Source organism: Lygodium microphyllum, chromosome 21, assembly GCF_053477565.2.
Source record: "Lygodium microphyllum isolate KBCC chromosome 21, Lygodium_microphyllum_v1.1.10, whole genome shotgun sequence".
Classification (NCBI taxonomy): domain Eukaryota; kingdom Viridiplantae; phylum Streptophyta; class Polypodiopsida; order Schizaeales; family Lygodiaceae; genus Lygodium; species Lygodium microphyllum.
Genome location: NC_141155.1, coordinates 42796524 through 42806077, shown reverse-complemented (window position 1 = coordinate 42806077; position 9554 = coordinate 42796524).

The following is a 9554-nucleotide window of genomic DNA, read 5'->3' as shown; positions in this document are numbered from 1 at the left end:
AAAATATTATGTGTGATTGTTCCATTTCGATCATTTGTTTTGCATGAAATTCATTGTCCCCGATATCAAGGTCATAGAGGAATTATATCTACTTTGCGTACATTGGTTGAAGATTTTTATTGGCCATACATGGACACTGATATATCTAATTTTGTATCTGAATGCCTAATTTGTCAACGAGTTAAAAGACATCATGGTAAACAATATGGCTTACTAATGCCATTATCCATTCCATCACGACCATGGGAACATATTTCAATGGATTTTATCAGTGGTCTACCTAACACTAAAGCTAATCATGATATGATTTGGACTATTTTAGATAGGTTTAGCAAACAAGCATATTTTATTCCATGCAAGAAAACCTTAACTGCATCTCAAGCTGCTCAATTGTTTTTGAAAACTGTTTTCACTAACCACGGTTTACCAAAAGTCATTATTTCTGATCATGATTCTAGATTCTGCAATAATTTTTGGATTACTTTGTTTGCTAACTTAAGAACAAAGATTGATTTTTCATCTACATTTCATCCTGAAACAAATGGTCAAACAGAAGCTACTAACAGTACCATTTTAGATCTTTTGCGTGCCTACACAATTTCAAAACCGCACACATGGGATACATATCTACATTTACTTCAGTTTGCATATAATAACACACCACATACAACTACACAGAAAGAACCATTTGAAATTATTTATGGATATCGATTGCCTACACCTGTTGCATCATTGTCAAACAAAATTCAAACTGCTAATGATATTGCCAACATGCATGCTACTATTTTTTATGAAGTTAAAGGTATGATTGCCAAAGCCCAGCAATCATACACAAAACAAGCAAACAAAAAAAGAAAAGCTATGAGTTTTAAAGTTCATGATTATGTTTGGTTACGAATTGAAAAACAAAGATTACAAAGTGTAGATAAACACCTCGATGTAAAATTAGCACCTAGATTTTATGGACCATTCAAGATTATACACAAAATCAATGACAATGCATTTAAACTAGAATTACCACAACATTGGAAAATCCACAACACCTTCCATATCAGTTTATTACGACCTTTTAGAGGATAACTACATGTACACCCTGTCTATGAAAACCCTCATTCGCTAGACGAAGAAATTGAAATTCTTGAGCATGAAACTATTATAGATACTAACTTTATGACCACTAGAACTGGCCGTAGATATTCTAGATATTTGGTTAAGTTTAAAAATCATCCTGTTGAAGAGGCCCAATGGATGCACACTAGAGACCTAAGTGCTTTTCCCACACTGTTAGCTCCACATTGAGCTAATAGCAATTGAGGACAATTGCTATCCCACCCCCGGGGTATGATGCCAGGAGGCATATTCCACGGTGGATTTCGTGAGGTTTTGCAGTGGATTCCGCAAAATTTTATTACCAGGGCTCATACACAAGGTGGATTCTTTGTGCGAAAATTCGATGGGGACGCCTATCCTTTTCGGGCGTCTTGTTAATTTAATGTGTAAGTGGGTGATTCCATAGCGGGTGATTCCGTAAAATACATATTTAAATTAATAAACGTTTATGAGTTTAGAATGCGCACTCATAATAAATTAAGGTTAGGATTGAGTTCTAACCAATTTATTTATTTTGTAGCTGAAGACTGCTAGGTATTCACTTTTGTCGGTTTAATTGTATTATTTTTTTTACAATTGTGAATGCTTCAGTTGATGTGTAGAGCAAGCAGCGGTGGCATTGGGAAGCATTGGAGGATAGCGTGTATTCAAATTATTATCAATTTTTTATGGGCGCGCATCTTAGGCATGGCACCAATATTTTTACGTGCTTATTTATTAAAGCGCTTGATATTTATTTATTACTTTTGTATGCGCATGGACGCACGATGTAAATATTTATATTGGACACTGTATTTGGGTACCGCCTGATTCTTTGGGCGCCCAATAGCTTTAATTCTTTAGTGGCACAAAAGCAAATACAAAAGCTAAAGCGTGCTAATTGTAAATTAGGCTATTTTTTGAGCTTGAAGATGAATAATATATAAAATACATGCTTTGTGGAGTGCTCACACAAGGCATGGGGGAAAATTGTACCCAATTAGTCTTTTGCTTCATGTTGTGCAAGCTTTCTTCCTTGTTTTTTGTGCAAAAGTAGAGTTCTTTTGTTCTTGGGGACCTTCTAACGCTCACTACGCATGCATACGGCATCCGATCTTTGCACCAAGTAGTCACATCCACATTCGGATTTATGATCAAACTTAGGATACTCTTGCGAGTGTTTAGATTAGACTGTTGATGCATAAAAGCAAGATACCAACAAAAGTGAGCAGCAAGACATACAGAGGTATCCTCAGAATGAGCATGCACCCGAGAAAAATGAAGGTAAGACATTGAACATGAAGCACACATCTCCCACGACCCAAGAATGAGAGGCCAAGGTCCTGTCAAAGAAATGCAGCGTCCATTGCCTTCGACAAAGAACATCACTGTCATACCCAGGTGTATCTAGCACTGGTTGAGGAGGAAGGTTAATAAAATTAGTAGAAGGTGGAAGTGAAATGAGAGGAGAATATTGCAAATGTGGATATTAAGATAAATCATAAAAAGAAGGGAAATGAAGAGATAAGGAAGATGGAAGAGACAAAAAATTCAGCAAAAACTTATGAAGAGAATCTGCTGAGAAAACAGAAGGAACATGAGGAACTACAGGAGGAGGTTCAGAAGGGGTAGGCGATGATTTCTGATCGGCAATGAAAGGACAAAAAGTAAAAACAAGAATGTGAGGGGAATCAGAAGGAGTAAAAGACAACAGAGGAATAGTGTCAGGGTTGGAAGTAAGGAGGGAGATATACAACAGAAAACGATAGGACATAAGAGAATAAGACAAAAGATCAGCAGGATCTAATGGATAAAAAGAACAACGATAGGCAAGATTCTGGAAAAAGGAATTAGTGAATAATGGGTGATCAGCAATAAATCTCAACAAGTAAATTTGCAAAGGTTGAATATTAGATTTGTGGAATACACCCCTGAGACGACAAGGCTCCAAAGCATCACCCTCCAAAGGAGGATGCTAAGCATATCCTCTACACCAAGACGTCTGCTAATGATAAGTTTTCAACACTTCAGCTAACATAATCTCCACCGAATGTACATATATCACAGCTTGTAACACCACATCTCTCACATACAAATTGATATCTTTCTCATCAGGAATCTGCAAATGCCCCGTAAGATACATGAAAGACAGCAATTGTCCTTCATGCAAAATCAACTCATCAATAAATCTGTCAAACATAGACTTCAAAAAATCTGCATACCACAAAATTTGCCACCCATCCTTTGGAGGTTCTAAATCCACATTGCTCAAAGAGATATACAAGGCAAAACGTTGTTGATTATACTTGATCCCGAGGGATGGTGGGGGTGATACTAGCTTAGCAAAATGAGTAAAATCATCCTGCACACAATTCATACGTTGTTGAAGTCGTTTGGCCTTAGCAGAAAAACCATCACACAACTTCTCCTTCTTCTACTGTAACTGGTCAAGCTCCTCTTTGGAAGCTACTACAGAAGAAACCATAGGAGGTGGAGAAATAGAAAGAGTAACAATCTTCTAATCAAGCTCTGCAATCATCTTCTTCTGTGACTCAACAATTTCTTGAGAAGACTGTAGCTGACCCTCACAAGTACCTAGCCTACTGGCTAAGTCTATCATCTCCTCAAGGGCAAAATTCTTCTCTTTAGTCAAAGACACACTCTGCTTCCAAGGTAACTATTTGAGTTTCTAACTTATGAATGGTGGCCTTCTGGGAATCCATCAAAGTAGTAGTTTCACTCATTTGTTTGTGAATATCAATGAGGGTGGCTTTCTTGGATGCTAGATCCTCCAAAGCCTTACTCAACTGACTAGTCAAGGAATCCACTTTGTCTTGCAAGCAAGTATACACCCTTGTGTAAATGGACTGAAGACAAGTTGTCAGTGAAGTCTCCAATGTAGCCTAGACACCATAAACTAACTAGGGAAGCAAAGGTCTAGCTAGCATTGTTTGTAAGGAAGCAAGGATCTGTTTATCCAGCTGCCCATCCCTTTGTGCTACAAATAGATTAGGGCATGACAAGAATGAAGGGAGGGAACTGGTAGAAACAGGAGGAATAGAGTCTTGTACAGGAGAATCAAAAACTGAAACAAAAACAGGACTAAGTGGCCCTTTAGTGCATAATCTTTTACTGCAAGAGAATCTGGTAGGGGGCTCATCCTCCGAATCAGAATTGATCTGTAATGGAGGAGGAGTTGGAACAGAAGGTGGAGGCTGCTTCGAAAGAGGAGCAGGATCAGGAACTGGCACACCACCAGGAGGAGGTGCAAGGGAGATAATCTTCTGAAGGAAAACACTGTAGGAGACATTACTACTCTAACCTTTACTAACTCTCTGAAAATGATGATCCATCTTCGCGAGCATGAATGCTGCCCAATTGAACTTAGCTCCCTCCAAGATTCTAACAGAAGCAGTGAACAAATCCTTGGATAGACATTTGAAAGCAAGCTTCCCCTTACATAAACATGTCTTGCAAAAACTGGCAAAGTTGTTTCCATACAGGGAGGAGATGTGAGCTACAAAAACCCCAGAACTGGTAATAACTTTGTTGGAGACCAAAGGGGTAGAGGTTTCCTTTTGCAAGAGAGAAAGGATCTCCTCAGTGTCAATAATTGATTTCCACTAGGGACAAAAGACACTGAAAGAGGCAAACACAACGTATCACTGATATTGGCTGTGGATAAGATAAGCAAAAGTGTCGATTATAAATCAAGCTAGACTAGTTATTGTATGACACTAGGAAGGAGTAGCAAATTGTGTTGTTCACTGGTGGAAACTTTAGAGCCACAAAAGGACGAAGACCAGCATGACAAATGCAATCCACCTCCATGAGAAGAGCATAGTCATGCACCGGCAATGGCACATGCTGAATGACAATAGGAGGAATAGAGGTAGATATCATTCAGACTACATAGGATACCCACACACACAACCAAGGAAAAGAGGAAAAATTTCCTGCAAAACGCAGACAAACCAATACTAAGAAGAATATCAACACAAAGGACAAATGCCTAGACCAGACTTCCTCAAACAATCCACATCCTACGTAAAAAATTTAACATGACCCACGCACTCGTGCAACCAAAAGCTTCATGCTATGCAGACAAACAAGCACCCTGATCCCATGTAATCAAGAAATCAAAAATTTAAAAAAACTCAAACACACCATACCCCAAACATTGACCAAACTCAAACAGAACCCAAGACTTGGACCAACAGAATAAAAACACATGAACAAGACTGACATCCCTGACTTAACAAATCCCAATCCCCGTAAGTGCGTCACGTAAACCTATGATGCAGTGAACGTGGATGGGTGAATGCTATCGAATTCATTTTAGCCATGTGCAAATTAGATTGCATTTTGTTATTAATTAATCATTAATGCATACTGAGTCCATTCCACAATCCCAACCCCTACTTAGACTAACTTGACTAATAGGTGACTAGATAACAGTCGACGTCCTGACAGAGATGGAAAAAACAAAATGTGAATACCATGATACACAAAAACAAAAGAGTGGAACATATGGCAAATGGATGCAACATGTTACTTGTTGATTAAATGTATCGACGAGTGATGTGTCTGTAAGGCTTATGATTTTGTTTTCATTTTATGTAAGTTTTGTTTGTTTTTGTTCTTTGCCTTTTTCTTTTCTTTGGATTTTGCATTATGGATGGTATTAGGCATATTGGGGAAGGGGGATTAGAAAATATCTTAATGAGTCCTATGTGATGCTTTTTCGGCCATTTATTTGTGCGTTTTTGTTTTTTTTGTTTTTTGAATTATTATTTTTTTTAAGTTTAGGATGTGGATTTTGTTTTTGTTACTGATGTGTGGGGATTTGTTTGGTTTGAAGTGATTTTGTTGTTTGTTTTTTTTTCTATGTTTTGTTTTTTTTTTTTTGCAATTGGTAGGTTGTAAAAAACCCAAATAGCAATCCCAAAAAATTGAAAATATTGAAAAGAAATTTTTGAAATTTTTAAGAATTTAAACATCAATTTTTGGTAAATTGTCACAATTTTTAAAGCATTTAAATGGATAGTTTCAAATATTTAATTGCCCATAAGGATTCTTTAATTTTTTATAGGTTTACATTTAGGAAAAATCATGCAAAAAATTATTGGGAATTTTTTGAAATTATCTTCTTCTTTTTTTTAGTATTTTTTTGAATTTAAATGAATTTTTATTAAATTTTTAAATTTTGTTTTCATTTTTTTAAATGATTTTTTAGGTTTTCTATGTATTAAAGGTAGGATAACGAGGTACCCGACAACATCTGCGTATGAACAACAGCTCCGCGGCACAACCGAAATGAGACGTGTGTCCGTGCACGTGAACGAGCGCTAGAACAATATACATATGAACGATCCACGAACAACATGCAGGTGCAGCATGGGACCAGCAACTACACGTAGGAAAACACAAGGGTCAAGCCCACACACACGAACAACCACGACAAGAAAAGACATGCAAGGGGGGGCGCTTAAAAGGCCCACCATGTGCATGAACGATGTCGAAGGGGTTTTTGTCGAAAGGTCCACTCCACCAGGGATCAGAAGTAGAAGGAAGTAGAGATAGGAGATGAAAGAGAAGATAGAGAATACCCAAGTGGTAAACACTACAAAGATAAAGCACAATGAATTGAATCAATAAGTATTGAAAAAACCTGGAATCTTTGCACCACTCATAAGCAATCTCCAGGCATTAAATCTCCTAGAGCTTCTTTGTAGGACAAAACGTGCATCAAAATTATAACTCCTTCTCTGCTACTTGGAACCCAAATTTGATGGCTCTGTTGGCTTCAAAAGGGGGGTAAAACCGAGGACGCCTGATCACGGATCTCCTAAATCACTCCTTCTTCTTCTTTTAGTTCAATCTACAGTTTTCAGCTTGTTTATAGCGTCGCAACGCGCGCGATTTCGTCAATCTGTCCTTCTTGTGAAAATCCCCTAATTGGCTGAAAAAGCAACTAGCTTTTTGCATACCATCCTAATCTAGAAGCTTTTTCTAACTTTTTCGGATGTTTACAATAAATAATATAAAAAATAGACTAAAATTATCCAAAAATCTAGTATTTTCGGATAATCCATGCAACTCGCACTAGTACTAATGGCTCAGATCACATTGACTCTCTAGATCAATAAAGAAGTCAGATGATGATGCATTCCATACGTTTTCACACTGTGTCCTCATAACATCACGACATCCACCCCCTCTAAACCTGCACATCCTTTGGTATGTGCCAAAATCCTAGTTGTCACCAGATTCTGAGTCCTCATCATCCTCTGCAACCATATCCTTTACTTCTTCATCTTCCATATCTTCTTGGCTAGCCCCTATATTATGACCATTGTTTTCTTCCAATTCTGGCAACTCATAGGTAGTAGATTCCTACCTTTTGAATAATTTAGTTATTTTCCCTACTACTGGAAGTTTGATGGTTGTCCCATCCAGCTCATTTAATGCATCAGTAGCATTATCAAACACATGTCTTACCACATAGGGTCCAAACCACCTTTTGGAAACTTTATGCATGGCACTATGCTGGTTATCTAAACTATTATCATAAGCCAATATCCAATCCCCATCTTGTATGGTTCTTGGGTAGATTCTTGGGTGCATGTGTGTTCTATTTGATATGGATTCCTCACTTTGCATATGTAGCCGATGCTCTTTATCAGCTTCTAAGGAAAGGTCAGAAATTTCATTGGGAAAGGAAGCATAAGAAAGCAATGAAGAAATTGAAGCAACTCTTAAAATCTGCTCCTACGTTGAGAAAGGCTAACTATTTACATGGAAATCCTATCATTATTACTGTTGATACAAGCCCAATCGGGATTGGATGGGCAATTGGGCAAGATGATGAGGAAGGGCAAAGATATGCAATACGCTTTGGTGCAAAAGTATTGACTGAACGACAGAGAAGATATCCACAGGTAAAAAGAGAATTATGGGAAATTGTGACAACCCTTAAATGTGATAAGGAGTATTTTATGGGTGCTCATGTAATCATTGAGACTGATTGTTTTCCGGTACTGGGTATGATTACTAGTTGTGCTACCCCGGACATTGCTATGCTCCAATGGATTGCATACATCAAATCTTTGAACCCTGAATTTCAGCATATTGCAGGAAGAGATAACCTAGTGGCAGGCATGTTATCTCAGGCACGCTATGAGAATGAAGATGGGATGATGGATGAGGAGGAAGAACATGACTTTCTGATGGCTGAAAATGATGTTGCAAGAGTGAATTTAGTAATGCAAGGTGTTGCTACAGCATTAACAGAAGCTTGGACAACAAAGACAAGACATTTTAGATATTTTGTATCTTGTGTAGAAGTGTTTCTGGAAGACAAATATGCAGGAAAGTGGCTAAGAATTCGTCAATACCTCAGTACATTAACAAAGAGAGATGAATAGTCAGATGAGGAGTTTAAGAAAATCAAGAGGAAAGCGTATGGATTTTTTTAAAAAGATGGATACTTATGAAAACATGCTAAAAAGAAACAGGATATGCCATTGCGAGTTTTGGGTGACAGAGCTTCACAAGTAAAAGTAATGCAAGAATTTCATGGAAGCTTATGGGTTGGCCATAGAGGTGTTTGGGGTACTTTTGCAAAGATCAAAGAAAGATATTGGTGGTAGGGTATGTATAAGGATATTGCTCACTTTGTGGAAACATGTATGACATGTCAAATGTATTCATCTGTGAGACATCGGGATGGATTGCAACCCACATATCCATTGTCTCTCCATTTTAAGTGGATGGTGGATTTGGTCACAATGCCTACAGGTCTTTGGCAAATGAGGTATCTTGTGCTTGCTCGTGAAGACTTGACTAATCAAGTGAAAGCGAGAGCTATACGTACTAAGATGACAAATTGCATATGTACTTTTCTCTTAGAAGAGATCTTTTGTCGATATGGCTGTGTGGGAAAAATTACAACATATAGGGGTGAGCTAGATGCAAATAAGGCTCGTGATTTCTTTACACGGTTGGGGATAAATCTTGCTTTAACATCAGCCTATAACCCTGAAGAAAATGGCAAAAGTGAAAGAGGTCATCCACCTATTGCGAAGGCATTGGCAAAAGCATGTGGAGAGAAGGTAAAAGAGTGGCCACGATTGCTCCCTTATGCTTTGTGGGTTGACAAAGCAACTCATAGTGCTGTTACAGGATATATGCCTACAGAATTGATGTATGGTCAAAAACCTATCATGCCGATAGAAGAGATGATAGTCACATGGAGCGTGTTACCTTGAGAGGAGGAGTTGAATCGAGAGGAGTTGTAGGCCTTACTCATTAGACAGTTTGAAAGAAAGTTAGAAGACATAGAGGCAGCAACTGCAAAGTTAAGGGCAGCAAGGATACAGAACAAGAAATGGTTTGACAAAAGACATAGGGTTTGTTGCACCCTGTGGGAGAGTACACATCCGTACTAACCCCAAAGGAGTCTT